We start from the raw sequence: 13,217 nt of genomic DNA, 5'->3' as shown, positions 1-13,217 counted from the left end.
TGGAAATAACTGTGACAGGAGCAAATCAAAATGTCCAGAAGTGGCATGTCAATGAGATGATGATCAAATGGTGAAGAAAGCCCAAAAGGAACAGCTTGATTACCCGTTGAGAATGGCTGGTCTACTAGCAGACAATTTCCATCCGAGTCAGAGAATTCGAATGCGGAATACAACTTTTGTTTTCATCTTCTTTGTTTGCCACTGGAGTTCCCAAATAGAAAGACCAGCGGTGGGATTCACTTCTCTACCAGTTCGCAAACGTCCTTCACGCTCAGCCTTCCGCACAGAGGTGGGTTCCTACCGGTTCGCACCAGTTCAGCTGAGCAGGTAGTAACTCGCCCTGCCATGACCCCGAATAGGTTCTCTTGGCAGCGCTGGCGGTGCCATCTTGTTTTTTTTTTTTGCTTCCAGAAGCGGTTTTTTAGTACTGCGCCCACAGCTCATCCCTCAGCAAACCGTCAGTAGAAGCAGCCAGAACTCACCCCTGCTTCCATGCATCCGCTTGGAAACCATCATCTAGTCCAGGGGTGTCCAAACTTGGCAGGCTGGGGAATTCTGGGAGTTGAAGTCCACAAGTCTTAAAGTTGCCAAGTTTGGACACCCCTGATCTAGTCCAACTTCCTGCTGAAGCAGGAGACCCTAGAAGGACTAGATGATGATTACCTATAAAGTCCCTTCCAAATCTGTAATTCTATTCTATTCTATTCTATTCTATTCTATTCTATTCTATTCTATTCTATTCTATTCTATTTATCCTCTAGTGAATTTAGGGAACTTCTATCAGAAACCTTTGCTTGTTTTTTTAAAAAAAAATACTGGAACTTATTTATCTTTGGCTTGTTAGCCAAATCCGGCTGGCAGTTTCAGGAGAAGCAATCCCGACCTATTTGAAATTCAACAGATCAGGGAAAGCCAGTTTAAAGAAAGGTGACAAGGCACAAATGACCAAGGAAATCTGCTTTGGGAATACATTTATTCCACTAGGTGGCAGCTCTTTTACCTAGATCTTCATGGATATTACATTTGTTTCAAAGATAAAGGAAAAAAACAAAACGATTTATTTTCTTTATGAAGATTCTTTTTTTTTTCTATTCTGAATCGGAGGCAGTTTTCATATTGACCATCCCAGGATCCAAATTAGCTGATCAAGAGATGCGGAGTGGACCACAGTATAATGCATAGCATCAATATTGAATAAAATAGAATAACAGAGTTGGAAGGGACCTTGGAGGTCTTCTAGTCCAACCCTAGGTAGGAAACCCTACACCACTTCAGACAAATGGTTATCCAACATTTTCTTTAAAACTTCCAGTGTTGGAGCATTCACAACTTCTGGAGGCAGTTTGTTCCACTGATTATTTCTTCTCACTGTCAGGAAATTTCTCCTTAGTGCTAGGTTGCTTCTCTCCTTGATTAGTTTCCATCCATTGCTTCTTGTCCCACCCTCAGATGCTTTGGAGAATGGCTTGACTCCCTCTTCTTTGTGGCGACCCCTGAGATTTCTAACCATTGGTATTTTCAAATTTGCTTTCAATGACATTTTACGATATTATTATGAAATGTTATTTATTTATTTATTGTTATTCATTAAGCAACACTCCATAAATAGCATTAGCAATAGCACTTAGACTTATATACTGCTTCACAGTGCTTTCACAGCCCTCTCTAAGGGGTTTACAGAGTCAGCCTCTTGCCCCCAACAATCTGGCTCCTCATTTAACCGATCTCGGAAGGACGGAAGGCTGAGTCAACCTTGAGGCTGGCAGTCAGCAGAAGTGGGCTGCAGTACTGCACTCTAACCACTGTGCCACCGCAGCTCATAAATCCTGGATACTTCTCACGCCACAACGCAACGGTGACAAAAACCCAGTGTAGGACTGACAGGGCTGCAGGGACATCTTCCATTTTGTTTGCATGATTCAGGAAAGTTCCCAGAAAAAAAAAATGCAAAGTGCTGTGCAACACTTCTAGAATCCCCTCTTGTATTGAAATAAATATAATCTATTTATTGCATCTATAATATAATCCAGCCTAACTTTCGGATGCTCATCGAGAATGCATTTTTCATGTCCTCATCAAGAGCACATTACAGTAATCTGGTTTTCAGGCAAACCTCTGGGCATGTGGGAGTCATCATCTTCAGAGCAGCATATTCAAGCAGATCCAATTACTAAAACAGCCGAGCGCAGCATATACTTTAAGGAAGATGATTCCTGGGCATTAAACGTGTCACATTCGATGACCACAAGTTGAAGTTTGCAATAACAATTCTAAAGGAAGCAAGGAAAACAACAACAACAACAACAACAACCGAACATTTCAAGAACGCTGATGGAGTTGACTGGATGACGAACACATGTTCAGTCCTAAGCAGTGGCGCATGGGGGTCTCCGCGCACCAGCAAAGAGAAAGGGAGGAAGAAAGGAAGACAATATAATTAGCATAACACATCATTACCATCGCATTGTGATGCCAAGTTAGTTAGAGCATAAATGTGTCAGCGGTGACAGCTTACATTAAACGGCTTCGTGCATTTGGATAGAATCGGAGAGGGATGCTAATGATCGCGCCACGGAAGGAATGGGAAATCCCAGAACCGATCCATAAAAGTAATCAAAATCCAATCTGGGTCGCTCACAGGGACCAGAGGTTTAGTCTTTGGAGTAAGGAGTCCTATCTCAGGGAATTTCTCTTCACTCCAGAATATTAGTACAGTACATTAGGGTGGATTATATTATAGATATAATAAGTAGGTTATATTCACTTCAATACAGGAGAAGATTCTAGAACAGGGGTCCCCAATTACCGGTCCATGGACTGGCATTGGGCTGTGAAATGCCAGAAACTGGGCCACGCAAACAAGTGAAGCCCCATCTGTGGAATTGCGGTCCATGGAAAAACCTCTCTCCATGGAATTGGTCCCACAGTGTCAGGTTCCAATAATGCATCCATCACAAATTAAACTCTTAAGCATTCCTTTTCTCAAAGTACACATTTATTTAGATACACCCTATTGGCACTAACTGGTGAAAAACCAACACTAAAGTTCCCGGGCTTTTCACCCCAATATAAGTTTCGGTTTTCTCAAGTTTCCAAAACAACTGTCACATCGTCCAACCAAGATAGGAGCTGGTTGATCTGAGACATCTATCCTCCTCCTCCCCCAGTCAGCCAGATGTTGGAAGGTGGGTGATTCATCTATTATGAATGATGTTGTGACTGAAGGCTCCATTCCCCTTCAGCCCCAACCTATGTCAAACTGAATTCATGTCAGAATGCCCAAGGATACAAAAAAAAAATCCCACACCCCAATCAAATTCAGGCCTGACACAGGTTGGAGATCACTCACGTCGATGTGAGTGACATTGAGTTGGCCACGCCCACCCAGTCACATGACCACCAAGCCCTGCCTACCCAGCGGATCAGAGAACCAGTTGTTAAATTATTTGTATCCCACCACTGGATAGAATTACTCTAGCTTTTTACATCATGGAAACTGATGCAAAATGAAAGAGAAGAAGAAACGAAAGAGACCTGACAAGTTCATCCATCCCTTGGTATTATAAATGATTCTCTGGTAATGTCTCCCAGGAGAACATTTAATTGCGGAACCTTTCAAAGAGTTCTCAGTAAGTCTCCATTTCTGGTCATGCTGGCTCAGATATTGGATACATTTATTCTATGTCTACTCACTTATGAGCAAATGATCTCAAGAGAGAGAGAAAGAGAGAGAAAGACAAGGAGCTTATATTTCTAGGAGGATATTTTGGAAACATTGGTGGAAATTACAAAATCTATCGTAATTCTCCATTACAAAATTGCTTCAAATCAATGTAAATACAATCTTCCTTGAGAAGAAGTTCACTTTTAATTCCTGTTTCCCTGCTTCAGGATGTGACTCTTTGTTCCTGGCAGTCTTCCAAAACAAATGTTGATTTCAGACAAATGCTTTCTGACTCTAGAATGTCTTATGTCTAAGTTGCTCGATCTTGCAATTGAGATTTAAAATGGGATTTTTTTTTTAATACCAGAAGCTCAAATAATATTTGGATATCTTTCTGATAATCTTAGGCTGACTCTAGTTTAGGTGTCTTCAAGTAGTGGGTCTTGATTTGGGACAGGGGAGCAATATATAAGGCCCTCCAAAGCTTTGTTGTTGTTGTTAGTTGCGAAGTTGTGTCTGACTCATCATGACCCATGGACAACATTCCTCCAGGCCTTCCTGTTCTCTACCATCCTCTGGAGTCCATTTAAGCTCATGCCTACTGCTTCACTGACCCAATCCAGCCACCTCATTCTCTGTCGTCCCCTTCTTCTTTTGCCCTCCATCTTTCCCAGAATTAGGCTCTTCTTCAGTGAGTACTTCCTTCTCATTAGGTGGCCAAAGTATTTGAGTTCCATCTTCAGGATATGGGCAATACCAATATCTTCCATAGATTATGACTGGTTCTGCACTCCTAATAATAGTGTAAAACAGTGTTTCTCCATCTTGGCTACTTTAAGATATGTGACCTTCAAGCTGAGGAATTCTGGGAGTTGAAGTCCATACCTCATGAAGGGGGCAAGAGTGAGAAACACTGGTCAAAAACAAAGTTCCCCAAATGGGAAACATTACCAAACACATAAAATTGATCTTCTGACCAGAATGATAAGCCAATGAAATCATTTCACACAATAGGTACCAAAATACTCAAAGAGGTAGAACAAAACTAAATTCCTGCAGGTAAAAATTGAAGGTTTCTTGAGGTGTTCGAGACAATCATATTTCTATAGCTGACTGGGCAGAGTTCAATGTTTAGCTATTTTCATTAATCCTAAACAATTTTAGGTTTCTTCAAAAATAAAACTAGCTAACTAAGAGTTCAGCTGATGAAAGAAAGAAAGAACAATATTACAAGGAATAACATAGTAAGTTGGATCTTCAATGGACTTCAGCTGTTCTGTCTTCTATCCAATCAACCATGCCCTAATCCAGAATATTTATTCCATTCTTTTATTCAGATTCTTGAGGGGTAAGTCTTCTCCAGCAGCCTGCCAGTCTTAACATGCCAATCGACATGAATAATAATAACTAGGTATATCTCTATAAATGAATTTGTATCTTGTTCACTTCATTTGCCAGTTACTCAAGCATAAATTCATCTTCCATGGCCCATAAGGATCAATTAAATGTTCTTAAATTTCTACACCAAGAAAAACATTTCAATATCCCTGTTCTTCAACTGAATTCTTCCCTGAATATATCATCAGAATACAATTCAATTAATTTGTTAATCTGGTTGACTTTTTAAAGGTAGTTCTTTGGAGATTGGAATTCCTCCAAGACTCATAATCCCTATTTTTTTTACTATAATTATTGACATTTAGGCTACATGGAGAGACTACTATGAAGACTACTATACCAGAAAGACTACTATAATTATTTATATTTAGGGAGGGAGGCGGGGGAGGGGAAGGAGGAGGGAAGGGGAAGAAGAAGGAGGAGGAGGAGGAGGAGGAGGAGGAGGAGGAGGAGGAGGAGGAGGAGGAGGAGGAGGGGAGAGGGAGAGGGAGAGGGAGAGGGAGAGGGAGAGGGAGAAGGAGAAGAAGAAGAAGGAGAAGGAGAAGGAGAAGCCACCAGAATTAAAGTTGCAACTTCTCAAATTAGATTAGAACTCAGAATGTTTCTATTTTCCTACTGCACTGAAGTTTTACATTTATTTCACATGTGTGTTTCCCCCCCCCCCAAAAAAAGTAAAACAATGGGATGAACATTATATATAAAACTACCTTTGTGAGATTAATATTATGACTTTCTATTACTAGAAGTGAGAAAGAAAGAGAGACTCATTCGGTTAGGATTTCTTTTAAAGATGATATAAAAGAGCCTCTTCCATAAATTTAATTATGAAAGAACAGACTCTGGCAAATGCTGTAATTGGGCTAAAAAAAATAATCTGAAAGTTTTTATTTACAAAATGTCCATTAAAAAGATGCCACAGTGTCTGTGAATCTAAAATTAATGGCCTTCCAATATCGAAGCACTGGAAGTTTTATGCTTACTGTCCAATTATAACTCTCTTCACAAGTTTATACTGCAAAATAAAGGGCAAAAGCTATAATGATTTGAAAGCTATTTTTGGTGTGTATGCGTATATGTGCGCGTATGGGGGGGGGGTGTATTTCTCAGTCATCAGAAATATATTAACTTATTAATGTGATAACATCATGCACTGAATTATTTCTTGGAAATATATATTTCTAAGTTTGTTCATGTGTAGTAGGAGTGTCAAACTTGCAGCCCAAGGGGCAAATGCATCACAGGCTGGCCACGCCCACCCCAGTTTTTGCGAAGGGGAAAAAGTCGCGATATGTCACATGATGACAACATGACAGTGCGTGTTTGACACCCCTGATACTGTATATAGCATTGTGTACATCTACATATGCATAATTGAGCAATATTATTGATTGACAATTCCGCAGCCATTACTTTTGTCATTCTAAATTCTAAGCCCCGGGCGTGGATTTGTTTCACTTTTGTTCCTGTCCCATTTTTGAAATTTTCCCCATCTTTTATTACTTTATTTTTTCCCTCTTGTTTGATTCCCCCCTCCTTGCTTTTTAATGCTTCTCCTTTTAGCAGCTAATAATTAAATCATTATTTATGATTTCAATAATAATAATAATAATAATAATAATAATAATAATAATAATAATAACAACAACAACAACAACAACAACAACAATAATAATAATAATAATAATAATAATAATAATAATAATAATAATAATAATAATAATAATAATAATAAAAACAGAGTTCTATGTGTATCTCCAAATTAAGTAGAACTTTCTCATTGTGTTGGAGATGACAGCCAATAATTCAATTCTGGTTGCTGAAATATGCTGCTGATCTTTTTACTCTTGAGTGGAGCTAATATCGTGTCCAAGGACAGATGGAATCTCCATTGCTAAATGAGGCAGTTGTTTAGTGAGTCTTGTGGTGTTAAGTGAATATTTTTCCTGTGGTTGTTTAAGTGATTTTACCCCCTTGTGAATGTTAAATGAATCTCGCTTTCCCCCATTGTCTTTATATGTCAGAAGCGGACTGGGATAGTCAGAAATTGCAATCAGGTAAGGCCATGATTCTGCAGCCATCATAAATACCTGCTAGTAGGGAGGTACTCAGATTTTGATCATGGGACTGTGGGGGGCTAGATAGCTGGCCCTGTCATCTTTTGGAATTCAAATGCACAAAAAAACAATGTAGCGTTGTCTTCTCATAAGGAGCATTCATCTGAATCACATGTGGGTGATCCCCTGTCCTCACCTCATCCTGTCCAAGAAACTGGTTCCTTGGTCTTTGACACCATCATTGCTTCCACTTTGCAGAACAATTTTTAGTTTCATATACTTCTCTGAAAGGCCGTAAACAGAATTATTATTGCAGGGATAAAATTAGGGGATACCTAATTTTTTTTTAAAAAAATTATCTTAAGAAATTGGCAGGCCCAGGGCAAGAACAGCGTAGATCAATCCAGCCAAAGTTCAATTCTTTCTTTACACCAATAGATAGAATCCTGCCAGAATAACATTACCTTCATCGATATTAAAAAAATTCTAGGAAGAGTCTATCCTAAGTCATTTCCTCTGACTCAAATACAACTCCAGGCTGTGCTGTTTCTTGTCCCACCCCCCTCCTACCCCCTCTTTGGATTGTGTTCCCTCCTTCCTGGGAAACTGCTGCTTCATTGTAGTCCATCCCGCCACTTTCCTCTTGGTAGTCACACAACCCATTCCAGAAAGGATGTGATAGAAATGCAATAAAGGAACAAAAAGATGGAGGCTACGCACTTGACAGATTAAAATCATGCAGAAGGTAGGCTAGAAAATGCCAGTCACTGGATCCAAGTAGAGGAATTAATTTTATATGTCATCCAGAAAATAGCAAGATTGGATGACACCCTAATCCCCCCCCCCACACACACACACAGCCTTAATCTTTAGCTAAGGATTCCGCAACTCTCAGCCTTGTCCTCATAGGATGCTTTCTCTTCTTCGGTTGTTTTGAATATGACAGTTCTCTGGTTTGTGAGCAATGACCCATTTTAAAGGCCACCAGCATAGAAATAGAAATGACCTTTAATATTACTGTCATCTACCACCCAGAAGAGTTGCACACAGACCTTATATCTGATTCGGTATCTGGTTGCGGGAGAAATCTAACTTTCTCCTAATTCATTTTCGAAGAGGAAGGGGCCGGGGAGACTTGAGGATGCTCTATTCCTGAGCAAAATGAAGGTTTGTTACAGTTGAAATTGTCTTCCCTGTATATCAGAGTGAGTTTCAATGGTCATCTGGGAAATCCATACATATTGATATCCTTGGAGTGTAGAGGTATTTTGTGAGGCAGGGCAGAACCTTCAAGAAAGTATACAGATGGAAGAGGCTATAAGGAAGTTGGAGATAATGCTTCCAGTGCAGCAAAGGGCAATGGAAATGGAGGCTGTAGCATAACCTATTGAACCTTTAGCTCTCCAATAGAACATTCCTTCCACATTATGCTCCCAAAATTGTCTAGAATGTGGAAGGCAACTGAAATAACATGAGAAAAAAAGTGTGTCCTTGTTGCATCTCTAAAAACGTATGGAAATGACTAAGTAAGAAAACGAAAGGAGGGAGAGAGAGGGAAGGGAGGAAGGAGGAGGAGGAGGGATGGAGGGAGGTGGAGGGTGAAGGAAGAGGTGGGAGGGAGGAAGGAAGGGAGGAAGAGGAGGGAGGGAGGGAGGAAGGAAGGAAGAGAGAAAGCGAGGAAGGGAGGAAGAGGATGAGTGGGTGAATCAGTGAAGGAAGGACGAGGGAGGCAATGGATGGGGAGGGAGGGAGGATGGAAAGAGGAGGGAGGGAGGGAGGAAGAGGGAGGGAGGGGAGGAAGGAAGGGTGGAAGAGGAGGGAGGGAGATAGACTATAAACAGCTCATTCTCTTTCAGCAAAAAGGAGCAGAATTTCTCCCGAGTGTTTTTCTCCCTCTCTTATCTTTTCTTCTTTTTTATTTTAAATACCTACACATTTCCAACATGCATTATCTTGTGGAAGATGGCAAAAGACTGAAGATTAATCCTAGGGCAAATTAGATCAAAAAGACAATGAGGAGACATTTATAAAGGATTTTACAAATTGATTGCTACTTTATAAATCAATCATGAATTGTATTTTATAAAGTCTAGACTTCACTATAGCAAAGAGGCTATTAGGGTTATTAATACTTTACGAAGTTTTTATCAAGAGTTAGAGTGAAGAGAGAGCTCTTGAAACAATAACCAATTAGCAAATAAGTAAAAAGAAAGAAGAAGCTGGTGAAGCTGGGAGAGATGTACAAACATCATTTGCAAACCTCATTGAGTCAGCAAACATGGGCTGGCTTCATACAGACAGCAATACTGTGCTCCTCATTTTCCTCTGAGATTCAGCCTACACGCTACTAAAACACCGTGAATGAAATGTGAAGTAGAAAATTGAAGGCTCGGTGGCGCAGTGGTTAGAGTGCAGTACTGCAAGTTACTTCTGCTGACTGCCGGCTACCTGCAATTTGGCAGTTCAAATCTCACCAGGCTCAAAGTTGACTCAGCTTTCCATCCTTCCGAGGTGGGTAAAATGAGGACCCAAATTGTTGGGGGCAATAGGCTGACTCTGTAAACCACTTAGAGAGGGCTGTAAAGCAACTGAGAAGTGGTATATAAGTCTAACCGCTATGGTGAAAATATCTTCCATTGCTTTAACAAATGACAGATCTCTTCTTCCTTGCCATGATCTGTTCCCTTGGGTCTGTAGGAGAAGAGCAAGCAGAGATGGGAGGTGGAGTTAAGCATGTCATCAGCCTAGAGGCCTTGCATTCTCACAAGCTCTCTCAGTCCAATCCCTCCCAAATTCCGTTCATCTTTAATCGGGCGCCAATTTTTTGTTGCTTTTGTTGATCAGATTCTTGTGTATAGGCTTGAATAAATCTTTTGTTTCTGCAATCAAATGGACAGTCCTGATTCTTCACACCTGACAGTGTCAGATCTCTTGCTAGGCTTAGCAATAAATCTTGATTGTCTAGACACTTCATCCCATATTCAGGAACTTAAAATAGATATTCACAGGCATGTCATGGCCAAGATAAGTTCTATACTGCAGACAACATAGAAGCCAGACCTACCTGCTGAAGAAAGAACCCAGAAATTCTCTCTCTTGCTACATACATACACATAGTCTATTAATTTGCCAATTTTGGGAGATTTCTGCTCAGTCCTGCCTACCTTGAAGATTCCTTGCCTATCTTGCCTACCTTCGACCTGCTTTCACTGGTGATATCATGGGACACTAATTCTTTAATTTGGCACAGAAATCCTCTGCATATTGGAACTCTAGGAGAACTATAAGACATATCCAGTTAAGTCAGCTGGACTATCGATGTGATTCATAAAATAACCTAGAAACGTAAGGATACAATTTTGGTGTGACCAAGCTGAAAAGAAATATGGAAAAGAACATTGCCTTAAATTTCTTACTTTCAATTAATTTTTTTTGTTAAATGTACATGTTGCTCATCTTATGGGGGGCACCGACAACTACAACATCCAAGTTAAAAATGACAACATTTAATTTGGTTGCTTGACTTAACTTCTAAGACCGGCTAGGACAGGGGTGTCAAGCTTGATTTCATTGAGGGCCACATCAGGGTTGTGTTTGACCTCAGGAGGGCACAGGGGGTCATTTCTAGGTGGCGTGGCCAGCTCGACATCACTCGTTTCGAGAGTGCCTGTGGTGGCCCAAGTGCTCTGTCAACAAAAATGGTCTCCCGAGCTCTGTTTTTGACTACGACAGCCTCCTGCAACCTTCTGTCAGTGAAAATTGACCTTAGGAGCTGGGGTGGATTCCGGCAGTCACTACTGCCGGTTCACTCATGGTCCCAGGCCACCAAACCACTACTGGTTAGGCCAAACCGGGCCGAACCGGTGGGAACCCACCACTGCTTGGGAGGGCTGCCCTCCCACTGCCCTCCCAAGCTCCATTTTTTTCTGGCAGAAGCACCACGTGCCGGTGCTTTGGGCCAGATCTAAGCACCTCGTGGGCCAGATCCAGCCCTGGGCCTTAAGTTTGACACCCCTTGGCTAAGACCATGGGGCCAAGGCCATTGTCTTTGTCCCATGCAACTACTGAAGATGGAGGAAACTCACACAATATGTTCTTGCCAAGCTTCAAAAAAAATCCACAGGACTAGTTTCCATGTATTCCTCAGTCAGAGACTACGCTTCATCTGTGGCCAAGTTGGGGAATCGCTTCTTTGAAGGCTACTGGATTATTTATAAGCAGGTCAGTTGATATATAATTTATTTTGTTTGTTTGAAATTCCCAATCAATTATACATTGAGATAAAGCCAATGTAAATGTATCTTCCACAAAACCCATGCGCCTGATGCCACGCACAAACATACAGGGAGTTTTCGTTGCAAAATAAATGGACTTTTCTCTTAAGAAGAGCCAATGTTATTTTTCCCCAGATCTGCCTCAGAGGCTGGATAGAGGCTAAATTTGTGTATACCACAGTTTCCTCTTGGGTTAGCTCATGTGTTTTGTTTGGCTATGCGGATCTGGAATTTTTTGTTGCTCTACTGCTAATATTTTTTGACAGATAAACAAACTCTTCCATGACTTTAGTTTTCTGTGCTGCAAAATGTTATTTTAGAAGGATGTGAAGAAGAGAGCCATAACTTGAAAAGAGAAAGCACTGCCTCTCTCTTGGCCAATGTGAAACATAAATAAAACACTTGGTTCAAATAAATAGTAAAATATTTTTGAAAAGTGGGTTCCCCATAGCCCATAGCTGTGTGAATAAATGGTTTTCATTTCTCATATATTCTTAGCAAATTTATTCTCAACGAAAACAAAGAGGGACATGGTGCGTCAGTGGCTAAGATGCTGAGCTTGTCGATCAGAAAGGTCGGCAGTTCGGCAGTTCGAATCCCTAGCGCCATGTAATGGAACGAGCTCCTGTTACTTGTCCCAGCTTCTGATAACCTAGAAGTTCGAAAGCATGAAAAAATGCAAGGGCAAGACATCGCCGTGGTCATGTGGCCGACATGACTAAATGTCGAAGACGCACAGAACGCTGTTACCTTCCCACCAAACGTGGTTCCTATTTTTCCACTTGCATTGTTTACATGCTTTCAGACTGCTAGGTTGGCAGAAGCTGGGACAAGTAATAGGCGCTCACTCCATTACAAGGCACTAGGGGTTCGAACCGCCTAACTGCCGACCTTTCTGATCGACAAGCTCAGCGTCTTAGCCATTGAGCCACCAAGTCCCTTATTTGGATTTTAGCTGCCCACAAAAAAAAAGTTTTAATTTAAAAAAAAAACCATCAATATGTGTTACCAAAAGCAGATTCGTGCCTGCCAAGCTTCCCAGCCCATGGTTTTTTATCAACAATTTGCAGTGTCCCTGACCACAATAGTTATGGGTGTGACAGCAATTTTATTAGAAAATGCTGTTTGTTATTCAGAGGCTTAACAAACTGGCCCTGCTCTCAAAATTGGCACTTGTAGTGGGAGACAGAGGTAACATTTATTTGGACAGCAGCCCTGCCTAAAAAGATCTTTTTTGCATTAAATTGCAGTGGGTGAAAAAAAAAAGAGTGACATTTCTTATCCAGGAATATTTATATTGCTCATGAAGGGGAGAAATCTGGAGCCAAGTATCTATCTCTCACTGAAGACCCCGTGCGAGTGGTAGAGAGTATATAAAAAAGATTTCAAAAAGGACTTGTAAAAGTACCGTAAAATTGTTCACTCTGTTGAACACGTACTAAAGTTTTATGAATATAATCAAACCTACCATTTCCACCAAGTTCACACAAGGGTCTCCCGCCCTTCCGGGTTTCTTACAATAATCATTTGTGACTGTGTCTAATAAAAAGATGAGAAAAGATTGTTGTAGCCTGTTTGTGCTGGACTTAAATGGAATTTGAGACCTGAACTAGTGATTTCCAATTCCAAAACTACCGTCAGAATACCTGCGTTTGAAAATCTTTCTCAACTACCATCTTCATGACAGCAATATCCCTGGCCAGTAACCAAGCAATGCACAAAAAGGCAGGCGTCAACCGTTTGGGGTAATGTGTGTACATGTGCACACTTGTGTAAGAATGTTTGCAACAATTAGGAGTTTTCCCACTGCTGGGGAGGAAAGCAATG

The sequence above is a fragment of the Natrix helvetica genome, assembly GCF_964273705.1.
Source record: "Natrix helvetica genome assembly, chromosome: 11".
NCBI classification, from domain to species: Eukaryota; Metazoa; Chordata; class Lepidosauria; order Squamata; family Natricidae; genus Natrix; species Natrix helvetica.
This window is presented reverse-complemented; position numbering follows the sequence as displayed.